We start from the raw sequence: 22,159 nt of genomic DNA, 5'->3' as shown, positions 1-22,159 counted from the left end.
CGTGAACACCCTTTTTCTTACAGTAACTACTCCGTAACGCTGAAAACATGAAATTTTACGTTAAATGCAGATTCACAATGCCAAATACATCTACCGAATTTTTTAGTGATCCAGTTCAGCTTTTTTCTTGAATTTTAATTATTAATTTAAATTCCTTTATAATTCCATACCCACTGATATATTTCCGATCTCTTTTTTTTAATGTTTTCATGAAATTAAATTAATTTTTTAATATTACTAATAACAAAACTAAAAGACTATCACGCTAGAACGTTTAAAACTCCCGAATATGGCTATGTTTTGTTCTGAAATTCGCTGAAGTTCGCTAACGTGAACTCTCTTGGATACTGTTATAACAGTAATCTCTATGGAGAAAGATGATTTTACAGTAATAGCACGTGTAAAGTTTTTTGCCATGCTCTTCTCTGTTTTATAAACACTCGATTCCCACAACAGATTTACGAAAATGGTGGACCAAACATAAATTAAGGGATATTTTTAATTATGCCAAAAGAAAACAGAGGTGTATGTACACTTCTTTGATTCACTGTATGTATTTCCACAAAGTTACTTCGTACAACTCGTATATAAAATATGTGAAAGAGGTTTATAAATAACTCCCGCGAATGAGTCATTTTAGATTATTTTAAACGATATTAAAAATGTTAATAGTTGACCACAACCATATTGAAAGAGCGAAAATTAAGTCTTTTTCCAAGTGAAAAGTTTAAACAATCATTCTATAAGCAAAAATATGATTAAAATATATTATTCACTTGTACAAATTAACAATGAATCGATGGCAATCGAAAATGCTTGTTAGTTTTGCCTATGTTTCATACATACTCATGCACATCCATTCATAAAGAAAACCTTCGTACAGAGTTCACCTCAATAAACCGGTCGACAAAGCCTTCACCACGAAACAAGAATAGTTTTTTTTTTAACTCACCACTGTAAGGTGGTAACATTCAGTGGCATTGCGATAAACACACAGCCATAACAATGTATACAATCTTTAGCCTACGACATTCAACAATCCCGTATTGTCTAGTGGTTAGGATATCCGGCTCTCACCCGGAAGGCCCGGGTTCGATTCCCGGTACGGGAAGAAAATTTTTATTATTTTTTTTATATTATCTCTAAAGTCAAAATGAAAAGGAAATTTAATTCAATTTATTCTTTTGCAACTAATTTGAAAACTTTTCTATTATTCTTCCAGAACAAAGTTTATACATCATTCGTTTAGCTCCATTCGTTTTTAATGTAATTTGTACGCGCGGTACGGTTTTTCTTGCCACATAACTAGAAACTTTGTATGTAAGACCTGGCCATCTGTATGGACTTTGGATTGGCTGTTTCTTGCAACCACCACCGCACAATAAGGATAAGTATGCGTAGTGTGTGTGACAAAGGAATGAAAACAAACACCAAACAACAATAAAACCATTTAATGTTAAATAATTCACATTAATAACATTTTCTATTTTCGTTTCATTCATTTATTCTTGCTCATTCATTCATTACGACCGGCAGTGTGTCGTATGCAATGTGCACAGTGTTACCCAGCGTTGCCACAATGAATTTTTATTTTGGACCAACATTTGTCCAAATTTGGACCAAAATTAGTACAAGCTGACCATTTTCCCAATTTAATTAATTTAATTTAAAAGTTTTGCAAAATTTTACTTCAATAGAAAATGTTGTCAAATTTTTATTTCCATTCAAAATTTTCATTTCTACACAGAAAAAAATTTCTGTGGTTAAACTAACGCTAAATTTAACTTATTTTTATTTTGGTAAAAAATTATTTTTATTACTTTTTGCGAAATTTACAACAGCCCAACGAAATTTTCGTTTTTTTTAAGTATGTCTCAAATATTTTATGAACTAAACGTGTGTATAAAGTTCGATGGCCGTACACATAAGTTCAATATGAACTAAAGCAAATGAAAATTTTCGTACGATTCCCAAAAATGGTAAGAACGGCATACAGATATTTTGAAAATGTTCCTGGAAAAAAGTTTGACATTCATTTTGGTCAAATATTTGCCTAATGTGATCATACCCTTAGTTCAATATGAACTGAAGCAGAAGGCAATTTTCATACAATTCCCAAAATAATAAGAATAAGAAGAATACTGTATGATTAAAATGGTCATGATTTGGCGCCAATGACTTTCTTCTTAACTTTTAGTTAATATTTTCTTCTATTAGAGGGTGTAATTTCGTGAACTGTAGTTAAAAAGTACAACAGGGCATTCAATTTTGCTTTGTGGAAATCTCAAAATGTGTAGCAAAATTTTGTTCAATTTTCGTACGAGTTAGTTTATTCTTCCAATAAAGCAGTTTACTTTTTCTCGGTGTATAGAAAATTTTGTAAAAATTTTATTTCTATAGAAACTTTTGTCAAAATTGTATTTCTATAGAAAATTTTGTCAAAATTCCATTTATATAGAAAATGTTGTTTCTATAGAAAATTCTGTCCAAATTTTACTTCTATTGAAAATTTTGTCCAAATTTTACTTCTATTGAAAATTTTATCAAAATGTTGCATCTATAGAAAATTTTGTCAAAATTTTATTTCTTTATACATGACAATCAGCGTTGCCATAATAAATTTTTATTTTGGATCCAGATTTTTCAAAAATTAGACCAAAATTCCTACCAGCGGACCAGTTTTCCAAATTAAATTAATATCATTTAAAAGTTAAAATTTTTCCAAAATTTTACTTCGATAGAAAATTTTGTCAAATTTTTAGTTCTATTCAAAACTTCTATTTCTATTTTTTTCTACAGAAAATTTTGTCAAAATTCAATTTCTATAGAAATGTTTGTCAAAATTGTTTTTCTATGGAAAATTTTGTTAACATTTTATTTTTATAGAAAATTCGGTCAAACTTGTATTTCGATAGAAAATTTTGTCAAATTTTTATTTCTACTCAAGACTTTTATTAAAATTTTATTTCTATAAAAAATTTTGTCAAAATTCCATTTCTATAGAAAATTTTGTCAAACTTTTGTTCTATAGAAGATTTTGTCCAAATTTTACTTCTATAGAAAATTTTGTCAAAATTGTATTTCTTTAGGAAATTTTGTCTAAATTTTATTTCCATAAAAATGTTTGTCAAAATTTTATTTCTATAGAAAATTTCGTCAAAATTGTAGTTCTATAGAAATTTGTGTCAAAATTTTATTTCTATAGAAAATTTTGTCCACATTTTATTTCTATAGAAGATTTTTGTAGAAATTTTGTTTCAAAAAAAATTTGTAAAAATTTTATTTCTATAGAAAATTTTGTCCAAATTTTTTTTCTACAGAAAATTTTGTAAAAATTTTATTTCTATAGAAAATTTTGTCCAAATGTTATTTCTATAGAAGATTTGATCAAAATTTTATTTCTGTAGAAAATTTCGTAAAATTTTATTTCTATGTCAAAATATTATTTATATAGAAATTATTGTCAAAATTGTATTTCTATAGAAAATTTGCCCACATTTTATTTCTATAGAAGATTTTTGTAGAAATTTTGTTTCAAGAAAATTTTGTAAAAATTTTATTTCTATAGAAAATTTTGTCCAAATTTTATTTCTACAGAAAATTTTGTAAAAATTTTATTTGTATAGAAATTTTTGTCCAAATGTCATTTCTATAGAAGATTTTGTCTAAATTTTATTGCTATAGAAAATGTTGTCAAAATTTTATTTCTATAAAAATTTTTGACAACATTTTATTTCTATTAAAAATTTCGTAAAATTTTATTTCTATAGAAATTTGTGTCAAAATTTTATTTCTATAGAAACTTTTGTCAAAATGTCATTTCTATAGAAAATTTCGTAAAATTTTATTTCTATAGAAATTTGTGTCAAAATTTTATTTCTATAGAAATTATTGTCAAAATTGTATTTCTATAGAAAATTTTGTCAAACTTTTATTTCTATAAAAAATTTTGTCCACATTTTATTTCTACAGAAGATTTTTGTAGAAAGTTTGTTTTAAGAAAATTTTTTAAAAATTTTATTTCTATAGAAAATTTTGTCCAAATTTTATTTCTACAGAACATTTTGTAAAAATTTTATTTCTATAGAAACTTTTATTCAAATGTCATTTCTATAGAAGATTTTGTCAAAATTTTATTCCTATAGAAAATTTTGTCAAAATTTCATTCGTTTTGTTATTGTTGGTTTTGTTCTTTAATCATTGTTGTTGTTTTTTTTTTTTTTGATTTCAGCTTAAAACCATGCATTGACTAAACTACAAGTGTAGCTTAACCAACAGAGGAAAAGAATGTTTGTCAAATTTATTTGGGCAAAGCCCTATAGACTGCAAGATGGTTGGATGGACGCACGTTTCGGAATTACCACATTCCTCATCAGCATCCTCTACTTGCAGCAAAACTATCAACCAATTATCAGAATAAATTCAGGCAGTTCATTAAACCCAACAATAAACCACACTTGAACCTTCCGAAAAAAGGTTTTACATGATAGCCGGCTTATGCCGAAATAAATTCGTACAAACATATCTCTTTTCCGTTGCCACCGTCAAATCATCGATTTGAGTGCAGTTGGCTGGGTTTATTTTGAGCGTGCTTCCTCTTCTTTCATTCGTTTCTATAAAAATTTTTGTCAAAATTTTATTTCTATAGAAAATTTCGCAAAATGTTATTTCTATAGAAATTTGTGTCAAAATTTTATTTCTATAGAAATTATTGTCAAAATTTTATTTCTATAGAAAATTTTGTCCACATATGATTTCTATAGAAGATTTTTGTACAAATTTTGTTTCTATAGAAAATTTTGTAAAAATTTTATTTCTATAGAAAAATTTGTCAAAATTTTATTTCTGCAGAAAATTTTGTCCAATTTTTTTTATAGAAGATTTTGTCAAAATTTTATTTTATAGAAAACTTTGTCAAAATTTCATTTCTTTAAGAAATTTTGTCAAAATTCTGTTTCTATAGAAAATTTTGTCAAAATTCCATTTCTATAGAAGATTATGTCAATATTTTATTTCTATACAAAAGTTTGTCCAAATTTCATTTCTATCGAAAATTTTGTAAACATTTTATTTCTATAAAAAATTTTGTCAAAATTTTATTTTTTTTTAGAAAATTTCGTCAAAATTTTATTTCTATAGAATTTTTTGTCAAAATTTTATTTCTATAGAAATTTTTGTCAACATTTTATTTCTATAGAAGATTATGTCAAAATTTCATTTCTATTGGAAATTTGGGCAAAATTTTATTTTCTATACGATATTTTATAAAAATTTTATTTCTATAGAAAATTTTGTCGAAATTTCTTTTCTTTAGGAAATTTTTTCAAAATTCCATTTCTATAGAAGATTGTGTCAACATTTTATTTCTATAGAAAATTTTTGTCCAAATGTCAGTTCTATAGAAGATTTTGTCAACATTTAATTTCTATAGAAAATTTTGTCAAAATTTTATTTCTATAGAAATTTTTTTACCAAATTTTATTTTTACAGAAAATTTTGTCCAGATTTTATTTCTATAGAAGATTTTGTCAAAATTTTATTTTATAGAAAATTTTGTCAAAATTTCATTTCTTTAGGAAATTTTGCCTAAATTCTATTTCTATAGAAAATTTTGTCAAAATTTCATTTCTTTAGGAAATTTTGTCAAAATTCCATTTCTATAGAAGATTGTGTCAACATTTTATTTCTATACAAAATTTTATCTAAATTTCATTTCTATCGAAAATTTTGTCAACATTTTATTTCTATAAACAATTTTGTCAAAATTTTATTTTTATACAAAATTTTATCTAAATTTCATTTCTATCGAAAATTTTGTCAACATTTTATTTCTATACAAAATTTTGTCAAAATTTTATTTTTATAGAAAATTTTGTCAACATTTTATTTTTATAGAAAATTTCGCCAAAATTTTATTTCTATAGAAATTTTTGTCAAAATTTTATTTCTATAGAAAATTTTGTCAAAATTCCATTTCTATAAAAAATTTTGTCAAACTTTTATTCCTATAGAAAGTTATTGCAAAATTTTATTTATATATAAAATATTTACAAAATGTTCTTCTTATAAAAATCTTTTTTTGCATAACTTTGTATCTATACAAAATTTTGGTAAAATTTTATTTCTATAGAAAATTTTGTTAATATTTTATTTCTATAGAAAATTTTGTCGAAATTTTATTTCTACAGTAAATTTTGTCAAAATTTTAAAAATTTGGAAAAATTACCGATTTCATTATTTTGTCTTGCATAGAAATGAACCACTGTGCTCCGTTAACACATTCACTGTCCATAAGACAGAACCGCAATAAAGATTCACTATTCCAAAAAGTCAGGATGGAATCATTAGAATGGAAATGCTCGTAATACAAACACAGACGCCACCAGTACAAAACATAATGTTTGTCTGGTTCGTGAAAGTGGCGGTAGACCGCATTCACATATCCTTGGGGACTGCTATTGCGTCTAGCTACCAAATTCAATGGGGGGGACAATCTTAGTGTAACACAGGGGGATGAGTTTGTTGCAATACCCGAATGTACAGAGGTCATACCTCTCATTGTGGTAGAACAGACGGACGATCTTATTGTGGGGCATAAAACCATCGTATGAAAACCACAAAATTTGCAGTGAATGATGATAACAAATAAAACGCACAAAGACCTTTTCCCTGTTTACTCACCCCTTTCCACTACTCCATCCACCTCAACAAAGCAATTTTCTCCAGTGTTTAAAATGCACATAATTACAAACTCCCCAGCCAACCACGAACTATGCTACCTGTGGACCAAACAGTCTATAGACCCCATTCCATCTATAGCTTTTGGACATGATAAATATCTTAAGGAATATTTATTTGGTTTACCGGTTAATATGAAAAACCGAAAGCATATTGCATCCTCGAATGCCGAATGTTGGGTAAATTAAGTTACACTATTTAATACTAGAGGGCTTTTCTGCCTTAAAATTGATGGTAAACTTTTTTAGCTCTTCCTCGCTTTCTCTGAGATGTATCTTTACAGCTTTTAGCTGAGAGTAACAACAGCGAAAAAAGGATACAAGCCTTTAGGTTAAATAATGTGTTTATCACATGTTTAGTGGAATCTTGGCCAATTTCCTGTTCTAAAGAAAGACATTAAGTGTGTAAACTCGAAGAAAGACAATTTACACTAAATCATGATTTTAGATTAGCCAACGAAATAATTTTTCTAAGAAAATTTTAAATTTTTCTTACAATTTAAGGAAAACACTGTTTGAAAAAAAAAAATAGTGATACTTCTGGTTGGGAAAATTTTAATGGCAAAAAGAACGAAGAAGGCCACTGTAGCATAGTAGTCGTGTTCGTCTAAGTTTGTAAGCACAATCATAGTGACTGTCGGTAGGCGACATTTGATTCTAGAAAGCCCAAAGCGGCGACGAAAATCTAACACAACTACTGTAGTTCCTTGGCGGTAAATGACATTAAGTTCACATTTCTTCAGTTTACATGGGTGTTATATCTAATAATGGATGGATCCCATAAACATTTAGGACCCTTTGGAGGACGCATCCCATAAAAATTGAGGACCCAAATTCCATAATAAAATTATTGATCGATATGAACCACTTTTTCAAAGGACGATTATTGACATCAAGTGCCGAATTTCAAGAACAGATTGAAATCGCCTCCAGGAGGATAACGAAGTCAAATGTGTGGACTGACTTATATGGGGACTTTATGTTATATAACTATATGAGAGGCCCTGGACAGACAACCAAAAAACTACTGACGAGCGTAGCATAGGCGCAAGTACTTTATCCAGCACCTGCATTAGGCTTGCCAAATGGCCGGGATTCGCCTGGACTGTCTCGGAATTTCGTCACCAGAAAGTGTCCCTAATCCAAAAATCCTGGAATTTCAATTATTCAAGGCATACACTCATAGAAAAAAATCATGCACGGCGCGCTCATTTCAAAACGATTCGTTCATGAAAGTGAATCAAAACACATGTGATGTCAAACGGAGAACAGGCGGTGTCAATCTGACAACGATAAAATTACACCATGCGTTGTCGAAATAACAACCAGCGTTCACGATCTGAAAACGTTATGGTTACGAATTTATAAACAAAAAAATTAAAAAAAGATTTCCGCTACCGTGACTCGAGCCTGTGTTTTCTGCACCATACGCGTTAATAGTCGCCTTAGCACATCGCACCAACGAGGGAGTTGCCATAATAATGTCTAACGATTATTTTAAAACTTTTCATGGCCAAATAAAAACGAATGCCGTTCGTGAAATCGTGAATGCCCGTGGACGAAATTGTGAACATTTCGTTTTGATTTTTTGTGAACGTTTCCGTTTCATTTTGTCACCGTCCGTTCACGACTATGGAGCGTAATTTTTTCTATTAGTGTATGTTTAAATATTTTCCATTTTTTTAGAAAAAAAAAAAAAAAATACGATTTGAAATTAAATATTTTTGGTTTTGGATGTTCGTATTTTTGGATGTCAGATTTTGTACCATTTCATTTATCACTAACCATCACTGTCTTTCGCATCATCAGCAGTCGCTTGAATAGTAAATGTAAAAAAATATGCGCATATCTAATTTTATTTCAAATTCACGTTTTTCTGATTATTATAATTTTTTACAAATTATAAAGTGTGGTTAAAATGTCAAGGGCCGATGTTGATTTTGAATAAAACACAAACTATTTAGGAAATTATTGTAATTTTATTTTATTATGATATACTGGTATTACTCAATTATGTACGGAACGAAATATCGGCCAAATGGGCGCCGCGACCTCTGTGGTACACCTTCATCCGATGGTCCAAATTTTCGATGACGCTGAGGCATAATGGAGGTTCTATGCCGTAAATGTGTCGAATTATCTCATCCTTTAGCTCTTGAATTGTTGCTGGCTTATCGACGTACACCTTTTCTTTCAAATAACCCCAAAGAAAAAAGTCCAACACATGATGTCACATGATCTTGGCGGCCAATTGACATCGCCATTACGTGAGATAACACGGCCATTGAATTTGTTGCGCAAAAGAGCCATTGTTTCGTTAGCTGTGTGGCAAGTGGCACCGTCCTGCTGAAACCACATATCGTCCACGTCCATATCTTCCAATTCGGGTCATATAAAGTTCGTTATCATCTCACGATAGCGAACACCATTCACAGTAACTGCCTGACCGGCCTCATTTTGGAAAAAATACGACCCGATTATGCCGCCAGCCCATAAACCGCACCAAACAGTCACTCTTTGTGGGTGCATTGGTTTTTCGACAATCACTCTTGGATTCTCATTCGCCCAAATGCGGCAATTCCGTTTATTGACGAATCCAGTGAGGTGAAAATGTGCCTCATCACTGAAGATGATTTTCTTCGAAAATTGATCATCCACTGTTGCCATTTCTTGGAACCATTTAACACGTTGTTGGATTGTGTATCTCTCCATGGTTCAAATTGAGTAAGTCTGAAATAGAGAGTGTCCAATAAAATTCGGAAAAAAACTTGGCGTTTAGGTGTGGTTCACATTCAACATCGGCCCTTACAATTTAACCACCCTATAATAATCAGCTCACGTTTAGTGTCCAACTCTGTCGAAAGGCACTATAAAAGAAGCAGCGATTGCCACCTCAGAGTTAGGGAGGAATGTACGTGGCAATGTGCCGGATTTCAGGAACCATCATCTCGCAACCCTAACCTGCATTGAGAAACGCAGTAGAAAATAGTACTGGTCTCAGGAAAATACTAGACAAAGTGCAAAGATCTCGTTATCCGCATCAATGGTGGTCGCTGGAATTCCTCTGCTGGCTCTGCTGAAAACGGAAAGGTCTAATATATTTAACGAAAAAGCATCAATGCTGAGCATAATTGCTTAATCAGCAGCGGAGAAAAGGGAAGCTCGCGGTTGATTACTGAATAAATGGCAAAGCCGATGGGACACAAATGACCTCGGCAGTATTGATTCTCGAGATGTGTTTTCATGAACGATGCCAGAGAAGGAATATCTACATCATGGTCGGACGAAAACTTTTTCGACATTGTAAATGGTATATTAAGTCCCGAAGAGAACTGGTACATGAATTTGACTACCATAGAAAAAATTCAAAGAAAACAGATGGAATTAAAAAAAAAAAAAAAAAAAACGGCGAACCTTGACCTAATGCTGTAACGTTTTCGTTTCGCAAAAAATATGTTGCCTTGGTGTTACACTACTTTTTCCCTCGTTGTATTTTCGTCCGATAAACGATAGTGTCATTCCTAAGTTATTGGTAATTAATAATATTGTGAGGGATAAAGGATAAAAAATATATTCTTTTGACCGATATTTCATCCAAACATGGCTTTCGGTCACTTTATCCTATGTGGTACCCGGTTTTCGGGCAACTGGACGTTGCTCATTGAAAACCGACGGGCGACAACTTTGAAATTCGTTAAAGCAACTTTTGATGGTAGCCGTCGAAGTCATTGTACACAAAATTGAAAGAAATGACAGTCTTCTAATCAAACCAGCTAAACTCAAAGAGCTAAAAAATATAATTTCAAAAGACTTAAGCACTAAAAAAATCTCCTGGTTATGATTAGATAACTGGCAAGATATTAAAAAATCTACCACATATTGCAGTAAAGAAACTGCTTTACATCATAAATGCATGCTTTAGACTACGTTACGTTCTTTTAGAATGGAAAGTTGCAGAAATAATAATAATACAAAAGCCAGGTAAACCTGAAAATAAATTAACATCATATCGACCAATATCACTACTTCCAATCATGTCGAAAATCTTCGAAAAGTTAATATTAAAACGACTACAGCCTATTATTAATAGAAGGTGTCTTATTCCAAACCATCAATTTGGTTTTAGAACTGAGCATTCAACAATTCAACAAGTACACCGTATCGTTGATGTAGCAGAAAGAGCTATTGAAAACAAAAGTGTTTGTTCCGCAATATTTTTGGACATTGGGCAAGCATTTGACAAAGTCTGGTATGATGGTCTCCTTTGTAAACTATACAATGATCTCCCAATTGAATACTATGAATTACTAGAATCATATTTAAAATACCGCCACTTTAGAGTGAAAATCGAAAACGTACACTCCACACTTCGTCCAATAAAAGCAGGTGTGCCACAGGGAAGTATCCTAGGGCCAGTTCTGTACCTCCTATATACTAGGGACATTCCAAATCCACCTGAAGCATGTAATGTTCAAAACACGTCAATCGATTCTATATCTATATGAAGGATTTTCATATAGCCAGTTTTGAAATCCAAACGGAAATTGTCTTTACAAATTGAACAGGGAAGGTAGGAAATAATTGGAATTAACAGAAACAGATATTTTTAGGTGAGAACGCAGAGGTAGGGAGTCATTCTGCGCTAGCTAGCAGTCGGTTGGGGGGTTCGGACCTCCAGTTCTCCCCATCCTACACTTCGAACATAAACAAAGATTTTATAGACTCCCAAAGAGAATAAGGATGGACTGGTTTCCACCCTACATATATTTGCCCCAGTAGGGTGAAATATAAACAGATAACAGTATACTAGAGATATGGGTTAGTTGACCAATTTTAGGGGAGGATTCCTAGGTGTTACGGAACCCCTGCCTCATTACCCTACCCAACCATGGTATTATCGGCGTATATTCTAATAATACCCCAACAGCAGATTCCTTACTCTGTCCCTAAATCACCAATTTAAGAAAGATTAAGCGCGAATGTCCATAGCTTCATGACATGATTTTATTAAGGATAAAATTCATTATTATGATGGAAATGAAAACTATATAAAAATAAATATTCAGGCTAAATAGAAATTCATTCGATTTTACACATTATTTTTATGATGAAAGTTTAAATTTGGTAAATTTATACGATTTGAAAAGTTACAGCTAAGGGTTTATTTTGAATACTCAATTTATGAAGAGGTTTAACATCGATGGCTCAGTTGTATATTTAGTGGCAGAAGCTTTTTTTTTTAGGGTTTATTCATTCGCCCTATTGCAAAACAAAAATGGGTATTGGAATTTTTGTTTCCGAAAACTGAACGATCGTGGTTAAATATTAATATTTTCTTCTGGCCGAAAAGAAAATTATAGATATGTTGAGATTCTTTCTCTTTATACAAAAAACTAAAAATGGGTTTTTTTTTTTATAACTTTTTATCTAGATGCGTTAGCGGCATGGTACATATGCAAAAATTATGGTAATAAAAATTGTTAATAAATAATTGGTTTTGTTAATACATACTTTGTTAGATAACGTTTTTCTCTTGTTTATTGCCAAATCTTTTCAGCCACGTTAATGGATGGTCGTCGAGGCCTCGATGATCAGTACTGCTGTGGTCGAAGATAGCTGTTTTCAAGTAAAGATATTTATAATTGTTGCATATGTTTAGTTATAAAGCTGGGTTGCTAAATTTAAAAATGTTATATGCCGACTGAGATGGGACTCGAACTCAGGTTATTCGAATACACAAGCTGAATGTAGTGTCGTCTAGCTACCTGAGCTATAGCGGTGCTCTGTTATGAAGTAGTTGCAAGAATGTGATGAGCAGCTCAATGTTGCAGTCTATGTTAACTGCATAGGCAGTTCATAACTCATGTTGATTACAGATTAATGTGGATGAAATTGTGGGTGGAGTGGCTAGGAGCAGTAAAATTGCCCAAACACAGAAACGTTGTCCACTGCGTAATTATTCGATGGTCTGTATGCACGATCCTGATCAATACATATGTTGATGCTTTCCAATTTCTGTTCGTTCCCAATCACTAATTTTCGCAGGGTAAGTGCAATGGGCTTTCTAGTAGCTGAGAAAAAATGTGGACTTCTCATTCATGGGAATTTCCCACAAATGAGAAGTTGGCAGTCGAATCTGCTAACTATATATAGTGGATACCTATGGGGTTATAATTTTGTCTTATTGCTGAGATTTTAATTTCATATCCAGGATCTGGACTTACCTTCCAGAAATCACTATGAGTTCCGTAAGAATTTTAGTGTCTGGACGATTTGGGTGCACACTTGGTGTTATTGAAATTTCTGTTGAATTGAATATGGGTCTTTCTTTCGTTGAGCACCATTCAATAAATTCTTGCGATCCCCAGAAAATGTTTTGCCGATTCTAAAACTGATTCTTAATTTAGCGTTAAAAAAAAAATAATCTTGGGACAAAATTACCCTGCTATGTGGCGGATCGATTTCTATAAAATTCAAATACTCCGATAGAAAGTTTAATATTCTAAACGATTTCCAAAATATATGCGAATTAGTTTTTTTTCTGGGTTTCTGATGCAATAAAAGAAAATACATTTAATTTAATGAGGCAGCGAACTTAAAAGCGGTTCTTCCAAGAGATCTTATTTCCTTTATATTACTTTTGAGAAAGAAGGGACCTATGCAATACTAATGGCCTCCAAGCTATGTTTTCTCGATGGTTTTATTCACCATGCGAATAAATGAGAAGAAAAAAAATTGACGAAACTTTTTCGGAGAGTTAAAATCCGTTAGACCATAAAAGCTAAATTCATGCGACGTATTTGTTCGAGGAGAGACCTCTCTAAGCCTTGTGTTGTTCTTTTCCCCAATGTATAGCAAGACCATTTTACGAAAGCACAAAGCAAAAAAAAAAATGAAAAAATTCGCCAGCACCTATAAAAAAAGATACCACACCCAGATTCGAACCTAGGTGTACCGCACGAGAAGCGAGAACTCTACCTCTAATCTACATCACTGATGACGTATGAGTCGTCATAAATGAATATGAAACTATTCTGTAGTACGTTTGTCGTTAGCAATGGATAACATTTTCAACAATGTTAAAGCCTTAAAATAGTTGTTATTTCCCGGTATTAACATGAAGCAAGTAATAATTTCTACATTGTCCAAGTGGAGTAGCAAGATGTACATTGAGGTGGGTCGAAATACATTACAAACCGGGTAATCTCGTGCAGGTTGCATACGAGATTAATCGGAGATCATCTTTACGGCCTCATGTCTTTCGCATGATAGGTACCGCTAGATTTTCCACTTTCATCCTGGAGAACATAATAATTTGACCCTATTTTCTCCTTAACAATGGCTTTAATATAAACAGGAGCCAATTTGGCGTTGTACTGCTTCTCAGCGTTACTTTGCGAGAAATTCTTACGGTAAACTGTTTGACCAACCGTGTACGTGATTGGACGAGTACGCAGATTATATTGTTCCCTGTTGGTCTCATATGCCTGCCCTATATTCTTTCGTATATTCCTCCGAAGAAGAGCTAGTTGATCCTCCCGTCTCAACGGGCAATAAGGTTCATCTAACATCTGAAGATTCCTAAGCAAAGCATATGATTCACCGTGGGTCACCATATTAAAGCCAAAGGTGGCAAAATAGGGTGAACACTTGGTAGATTGATGCACGGAATTCCTCAATGCACAACTGATAGAACTTAAATGTTCATCCCACATTCTATGTCCCCCTTTTAAATAGGATCGTATGGCCGCTATAACGGAGCGATTTACCCGCTCCGAGGCATTAGCTTGCGGGGAGTACAAGGCGGTGTAGGTGTGCCTAATTCCCATCATGGTCAAAAACGCATTGAATTCATTTGCCTTGAACTGTGTCCCATTGTCACTCACGATTATCTCTGGTACCCCATATACGTGAAAAATTTGCTTCAAGAGAAATTCCTGAATTGAATGTGCAGTGAAGTTCTTTAATGGGTGAAGCCAGTGAAATTTCGTGAAGTGATCAAGAACGACTAACAGACCAATATAACCCTTCGTTGACCTTGGGTAGGGGCCCAATAGGTCAATATAGAGTCGCTGAAAAGGTCGAATTGACACCGCCGGCTTACCCATTTCCGGACGAAGAATCATATTAGGGTGTTTCGAAGCTTTACAGATGTCACACTCCCCAACGTATTTTCTAATATCCGTCACCATGCCGGGCCAATAGAATTGTCGGCGAATCAGATCTAAGGTCTTGACCATGCCACCATGAGCGGCTATCGGAACATCATGAAATCGGGATATAATTTGAGACCTTAAATTCTTAGGAATCCACAATTTCCAGGTGGAATCCTCTTGATCCCCGTCACCTTGGTAGAAATCGGTCCGGATGTACACAAATTTATCCAAAACCCTGATATCAGGATATTTCGACACATTCTGATTGATTTTATCACGCAATTCCATATAGTCAGAGTCGTAAAAACTAGGAGAATTCAAGTCTACTTCCGGTTCCGAAAAAATAAGTGCTGATACCTCTGGATCTGCCTCGGAATCCCATGCCACCCTCGACAGTGCATCTGGCACTATATGGTCCTTGCCCTTCCGATGACTTATGGTGAACTTGAATGCCTGTAGTTTGAATATCCAGCGTGCCAATCGGCCAGAGAGGTCAGATTGTTTCATCAGCCACAATAGTGAGGAGTGATCGGTGATGATCTCAAACTCCTGCCTTTCTAAGTAACATCTGAAACGTTTCACGGCCTCAACGGCTGCTAGACATTCTTTTTCAGTAACGCTATATTTTTGTTGGGCCGTATTTAATTTCTTTGACATAAATGCCACTGGACGCTCCTCACCAGCTGCGTCAAGTTGGACCAAAACCGCCCCGATGCCATAATGCGAAGCATCGCATTGGACGAAAAATTTTTTTGTAAAGTCAGGATTTGATAACACTGGAGCCGTCGTAAGGAGTTTCTTTATTAGTTCAAATGCCTCATTTGCCTCCTGGGTCCATTTAAACTTGCGTTTAGATGATAATGTTTCCGTTATGGGGAAAGTAATTGACGAAAAATTTCGGATAAAACGACGATACCAACCGGCAAGCCCCAGGAAACCCCGAACTTGTTTTAAAGTTTTGGGTACAGGCCAGTTGGTAATCGCTTCCACTTTTTCGGGATCGGTTTTAATCCCTCCGTGACCAATGACATAGCCCAGATAGTGGACTTGAGTAACGCAAAAATTACTCTTTTCCACATTTAGCGTTAAGTTAGCTTTGCGGAACTCCTCCGCTATCCTGACTAAAATAGATAGGTGACTTTTGAAATCTTTGGTGACAATGATGATATCATCTAGATATCCAAATACACTATTTCTTAGATCCGGTGGTATCAATTGATCGACAAGGCGACACATTGTTTGCGGCGCATTGCACAGGCCAAATGGCATTACAACAAACTGGTATAAAGGACGTCCTGGCACGGTAAAAGCGGTCAGAGGCTTCGCCTCCTCGCTCAGAGGGACCTGCCAGTACGCGTCCTTTAAATCCAGTTTTGAAATAACATTGGCCTGTGGCAACCGCGCAAAAATGCCCTCGATACTCGGGAGAGGATATGCATCCTTTTCCGTAACCTGGTTAAGCTTGCGAGCGTCTAAACACAAACGAACCTTGTTTGGCTTAACAACTAGACGCATCGGCGAGCTCCAGGGAGATGTAGAAACTTCTATAACTCCTAAATCCAACATGCGATCCACTTCCTGATACATCAGTTTCTCCACGGCGGGAGAAACTGGATAGTATCGTTGTTTGATGGGTTTAGAAGTTCCAACATCTATATCGTGTGTGATCAGTTTGGTCCTGCCCAGACCTTGTCTCTTAAAATCCGGAAACAAATCGACTATTGTCTGAAGCTGTTGTGTCTGGATCTTGTCTAGAGGGTATTTATGTTCAACACTTTCGTTTATCAGACCTTTCAAACCCGTAGGCATACTTTCAGTAGATGCTACATCAGCCAATTCATTACTTGTCACAGCTAAATCGTGGGGATTGGTAACGATAGCCGTGTCGAAAATTTCCGATGCCAATCCAAAAGCGGTCCAAAAATCCAAACCCAAAATAAGTCTTTGAGTAATGGATGGGACAATTAAAATCTTTAAGTTTCTCGTCTGGCCCCGGAAGGTAACATCTACTACAAGATGACCTATCGTCCTTTGCATCCGCCCATCTGCAGTTCGTACATAAGTCCTATACACAGTAAACTGAGAATATCTCGAGAAGTCCTGTAACGCGAGAGTCGACCCGATACAGGAGACGTTAGCCCCCGTATCAAGTAATCCGTATTCGTTAAAATCTAAAAAATCTATCTTGGCATAAAATCGTTTGTCAACCTCGTTGTTGACTATACTCGAAATTACGTATCTATATGTCTCTTTCAACTTCCTGTAATAATCTTTCATTCGCCTGGTCGACCTTTTACTATGTCTACGTCTAGTACCGGACAACGCCTCTACCAGAAAAATTCTATTACGTTTTGCAATATAGTCTTGAAGTCTCTGGTGATACGGACGAATGGGATAGAATGTTTTGTGCTCTGTGTCTTTTGAAGAATTTTCGTTCTTCAATATAGATATATACGGGTGAAGTTGAAGAGAATTGGAATTAGTCTGAGTAGAAATTGTTATGGTGGCTGGAGTGTCGGGTTTTGACGCGACGAGTTTTTTGAAAGATTTAATCTTTTTGTGGCACATTTCTGGCACTGTGGCTTGTAAATTCCCTTTGTACCACATCCGTAACAAAATACTCTTCTGTCCCGAACGCAGTCGTCCCAGAAGTGTCCAACTTCATCGCAATTCCAGCATTTATAATTGTTGGAATTGCAATTTATTGCATCCACATTCATGGAAATATCAGACGGCTCCACATGAAGCTCCTCACAATCAATTTCAGCAATGTTACGCCGATTTGAAATTTGTTGAGAGGAAGACGATTTCATGGAGAAATTTCTCCTATAATTTTCGTCACTCAAAAGATTTTCTCTCAAGTGAACTAACTTCCTTAAGTGTGCCACTGAATCTATTTGGACATATAACAGCTCGTGCCGTATGTCCGGGCGTAAATTTCGTACTAACAACTCCACTAGTTCGAATTCCTCTATGGGTTCATCAAGCCTATCCATAATGGAACAAATGGAATCATAAAATGTGTCAAACGATTCACCGGGTCGCATCTTCCTACTTCTAACTTCCTCTTTACGGTCATAATTTGACCGCATATCCTTATATTGCATTCTAAGAGCTGTACAAAAAGCGTTCCACTCTATCTGGCCTACCCTTTTGTGGTATCGCCAATACCAATCATTCGCTTTATTAGTAAGCAACAGGTTCAAATTCTTACAAATTGGTTCGAAGTTATTGTGAAAATGCTCGGCTGTCAAAGACTTAATTCGGTAAAGAAACTCGTCTACTGTTATACCATTTCTAGATCCGTCGAATTTCACGTTCCAATTCTGTATGACTGAAGTCGACTTTTCAGCTGGCAGTGATTGAAACTGGGATCTATTGTAAGGAACGGAGCTACTATGACTATAATTCCTATTGGAGTTAGAAGGCCCTACATGATGTAGTAATTCTGATGGTCTTGGTATAGTAGAATTAGGGTGATTGCCAGTATCTTGCTGACTGAAAATGTTTAAATTATTTAGCATCTGCGAAAGGCTGTTCTCAATCAGTTGCCCTATCTTATTGTAGTCAACCGCACTGGAAATTAGCGTCGGTGGAATAGGCGATTTTAAGCCGTCGTTATTTAAACCATTATCCTGAATATTCGTCCTCGTGGGTCGAATGGGCGAAAAGGGGTTGGTTAATGATTCTGAACCATTCTCCGAAGGTACATCCTCACCTAATTCGTTACCTCCGATCTGACTCAGAAGTTTGTCGAAAGCCCGAGTGTGAGGGCGATTCCCTATTAATTCAGTGGCCTTTCCGCGTCCTGCCAATTTTGTTTTCTTAATGGCTCCCGTTGGGTTAGTCGAATGGTCAGTTATTTCTTGTGCTATGAGAGTCTCTGAAGTATATTTCCGTAAATTAGAAAGATCGCATGCCAAATGGCATTTTGGACAGTCCGACGAAGCCGAAAGGTGTTTTTCTATACATGTCCGATGAAACATATGACCACAAACCGAAATCCTCAAACAGTCCTGTGAGTCAGGGGAAATCACTTCGTCACAAACGCTACATTTTAGTGTATCCTTTCCGTCTGTAGGCCTATTCCGAATTGTCGGAGTCGGAGGTGGAGTACGTGCAGTCGACATTTCCCTTAAAACAATGCCAATAATGAAGGAAAATAATGTTCTAACCAAAACAAAAAAATATAATTACGATAATGTTCAAATAGAAGATGAATCTTCTATCCAAATGTGAAAGAAAATAAAAACAAAAACTTTTAAAAGTAAATCTCTAAATAACGTTTCCAACAGGTGATTTAGTCTCGACAAAAGTAAGGAAAAAGATCTAAATCCGGTCAACTAAAGGTATACAAAACAGGTCTATGGTGTGAAAATTTAATATCTTTGAATTATGAAAGTGATAAGTCCTTAGCGTATACTATTCCTCTTATCCCGCGGTCAATGGACCTTAGAATGCCTCTTGCTAAATTAAGGTAAATCCGTCTAAACCACTGGGTGCTAAATTTCAACTTCTCTCACATCCAAATCAAAAAACACAAAACTATCACGCAGTAGATTATAGTTAATATTTCGGGTAGACAAAAAAATATTGCGAAAGTGTTAAAAAGTTACTCTGGGTCACATATCCGAACTCTCAGCTAAATGAAAATCCACAGAGGCTCATTAAGTATTCAACAAATAAATTTGTCTAGGCAAAATAATACCTATCTTCCATGCTAAATGTATTCTAAAAAGAAAAACAAAAACAAAACTAAAAGTTATATGTGAGGCACAACACCAACCCGAAGGGATTTGCGTCTAGGCCCCACGCCGGGCGCCATTCATTTATGTAATGTTCAAAACACGTCAATCGATTCTATATCTATATGAAGGATTTTCATATAGCCAGTTTTGAAATCCAAACGGAAATTGTCTTTACAAATTGAACAGGGAAGGTAGGAAATAATTGGAATTAACAGAAACAGATATTTTTAGGTGAGAACGCAGAGGTAGGGAGTCATTCTGCGCTAGCTAGCAGTCGGTTGGGGGGTTCGGACCTCCAGTTCTCCCCATCCTACACTTCGAACATAAACAAAGATTTTATAGACTCCCAAAGAGAATAAGGATGGACTGGTTTCCACCCTACATATATTTGCCCCAGTAGGGTGAAATATAAACAGATAACAGTATACTAGAGATATGGGTTAGTTGACCAATTTTAGGGGAGGATTCCTAGGTGTTACGGAACCCCTGCCTCATTACCCTACCCAACCATGGTATTATCGGCGTATATTCTAATAATACCCCAACAGCAGATTCCTTACTCTGTCCCTAAATCACCAATTTAAGAAAGATTAAGCGCGAATGTCCATAGCTTCATGACATGATTTTATTAAGGATAAAATTCATTATTATGATGGAAATGAAAACTATATAAAAATAAATATTCAGGCTAAATAGAAATTCATTCGATTTTACACATTATTTTTATGATGAAAGTTTAAATTTGGTAAATTTATACGATTTGAATAGTTACAGCTAAGGGTTTATTTTGAATACTCAATTTATGAAGAGGTTTAACATCGATGGCTCAGTTGTATATTTAGTGGCAGAAGCTTTTTTTTTTAGGGTTTATTCATTCGCCCTATTGCAAAACAAAAATGGGTATTGGAATTTTTGTTTCCGAAAACTGAACGATCGTGGTTAAATATTAATATTTTCTTCTGGCCGAAAAGAAAATTATAGATATGTTGAGATTCTTTCTCTTTATACAAAAAACTAAAAATGGGTTTTTTTTTTTATAACTTTTTATCTAGATGCGTTAGCGGCATGGTACATATGCAAAAATTATGGTAATAAAAATTGTTAATAAATAATTGGTTTTGTTAATACATACTTTGTTAGATAACGTTTTTCTCTTGTTTATTGCCAAATCTTTTCAGCCACGTTAATGGATGGTCGTCGAGGCCTCGATGATCAGTACTGCTGTGGTCGAAGATAGCTGTTTTCAAGTAAAGATATTTATAATTGTTGCATATGTTTAGTTATAAAGCTGGGTTGCTAAATTTAAAAATGTTATATGCCGACTGAGATGGGACTCGAACTCAGGTTATTCGAATACACAAGCTGAATGTAGTGTCGTCTAGCTACCTGAGCTATAGCGGTGCTCTGTTATGAAGTAGTTGCAAGAATGTGATGAGCAGCTCAATGTTGCAGTCTATGTTAACTGCATAGGCAGTTCATAACTCATGTTGATTACAGATTAATGTGGATGAAATTGTGGGTGGAGTGGCTAGGAGCAGTAAAATTGCCCAAACACAGAAACGTTGTCCACTGCGTAATTATTCGATGGTCTGTATGCACGATCCTGATCAATACATATGTTGATGCTTTCCAATTTCTGTTCGTTCCCAATCACTAATTTTCGCAGGGTAAGTGCAATGGGCTTTCTAGTAGCTGAGAAAAAATGTGGACTTCTCATTCATGGGAATTTCCCACAAATGAGAAGTTGGCAGTCGAATCTGCTAACTATATATAGTGGATACCTATGGGGTTATAATTTTGTCTTATTGCTGAGATTTTAATTTCATATCCAGGATCTGGACTTACCTTCCAGAAATCACTATGAGTTCCGTAAGAATTTTAGTGTCTGGACGATTTGGGTGCACACTTGGTGTTATTGAAATTTCTGTTGAATTGAATATGGGTCTTTCTTTCGTTGAGCACCATTCAATAAATTCTTGCGATCCCCAGAAAATGTTTTGCCGATTCTAAAACTGATTCTTAATTTAGCGTTAAAAAAAAATAATCTTGGGACAAAATTACCCTGCTATGTGGCGGATCGATTTCTATAAAATTCAAATACTCCGATAGAAAGTTTAATATTCTAAACGATTTCCAAAATATATGCGAATTAGTTTTTTTTCTGGGTTTCTGATGCAATAAAAGAAAATACATTTAATTTAATGAGGCAGCGAACTTAAAAGCGGTTCTTCCAAGAGATCTTATTTCCTTTATATTACTTTTGAGAAAGAAGGGACCTATGCAATACTAATGGCCTCCAAGCTATGTTTTCTCGATGGTTTTATTCACCATGCGAATAAATGAGAAGAAAAAAAATTGACGAAACTTTTTCGGAGAGTTAAAATCCGTTAGACCATAAAAGCTAAATTCATGCGACGTATTTGTTCGAGGAGAGACCTCTCTAAGCCTTGTGTTGTTCTTTTCCCCAATGTATAGCAAGACCATTTTACGAAAGCACAAAGCAAAAAAAAAATGAAAA

General features: G+C 34.4%; 1 non-coding gene across 1 annotated transcript; it reads left to right on the top strand.

Moving 5' to 3' along the window:
* Positions 1-1,039: 1,039 nt before the first annotated feature.
* Positions 1,040-1,111, top strand: TRNAE-CUC (transfer RNA glutamic acid (anticodon CUC)). Its single transcript has one exon. It is a non-coding gene; the product is annotated as a tRNA-Glu (tRNA).
* The last annotated feature ends 21,048 nt before the right edge of the window (positions 1,112-22,159 follow it).

Source organism: Haematobia irritans, chromosome 5, assembly GCF_050003625.1.
Source record: "Haematobia irritans isolate KBUSLIRL chromosome 5, ASM5000362v1, whole genome shotgun sequence".
In the NCBI taxonomy this organism is placed as follows: domain Eukaryota; kingdom Metazoa; phylum Arthropoda; class Insecta; order Diptera; family Muscidae; genus Haematobia; species Haematobia irritans.
The sequence above is the reverse complement of the archived record's forward strand: the minus strand, read 5'-3'. Positions and strand labels throughout refer to the sequence as shown.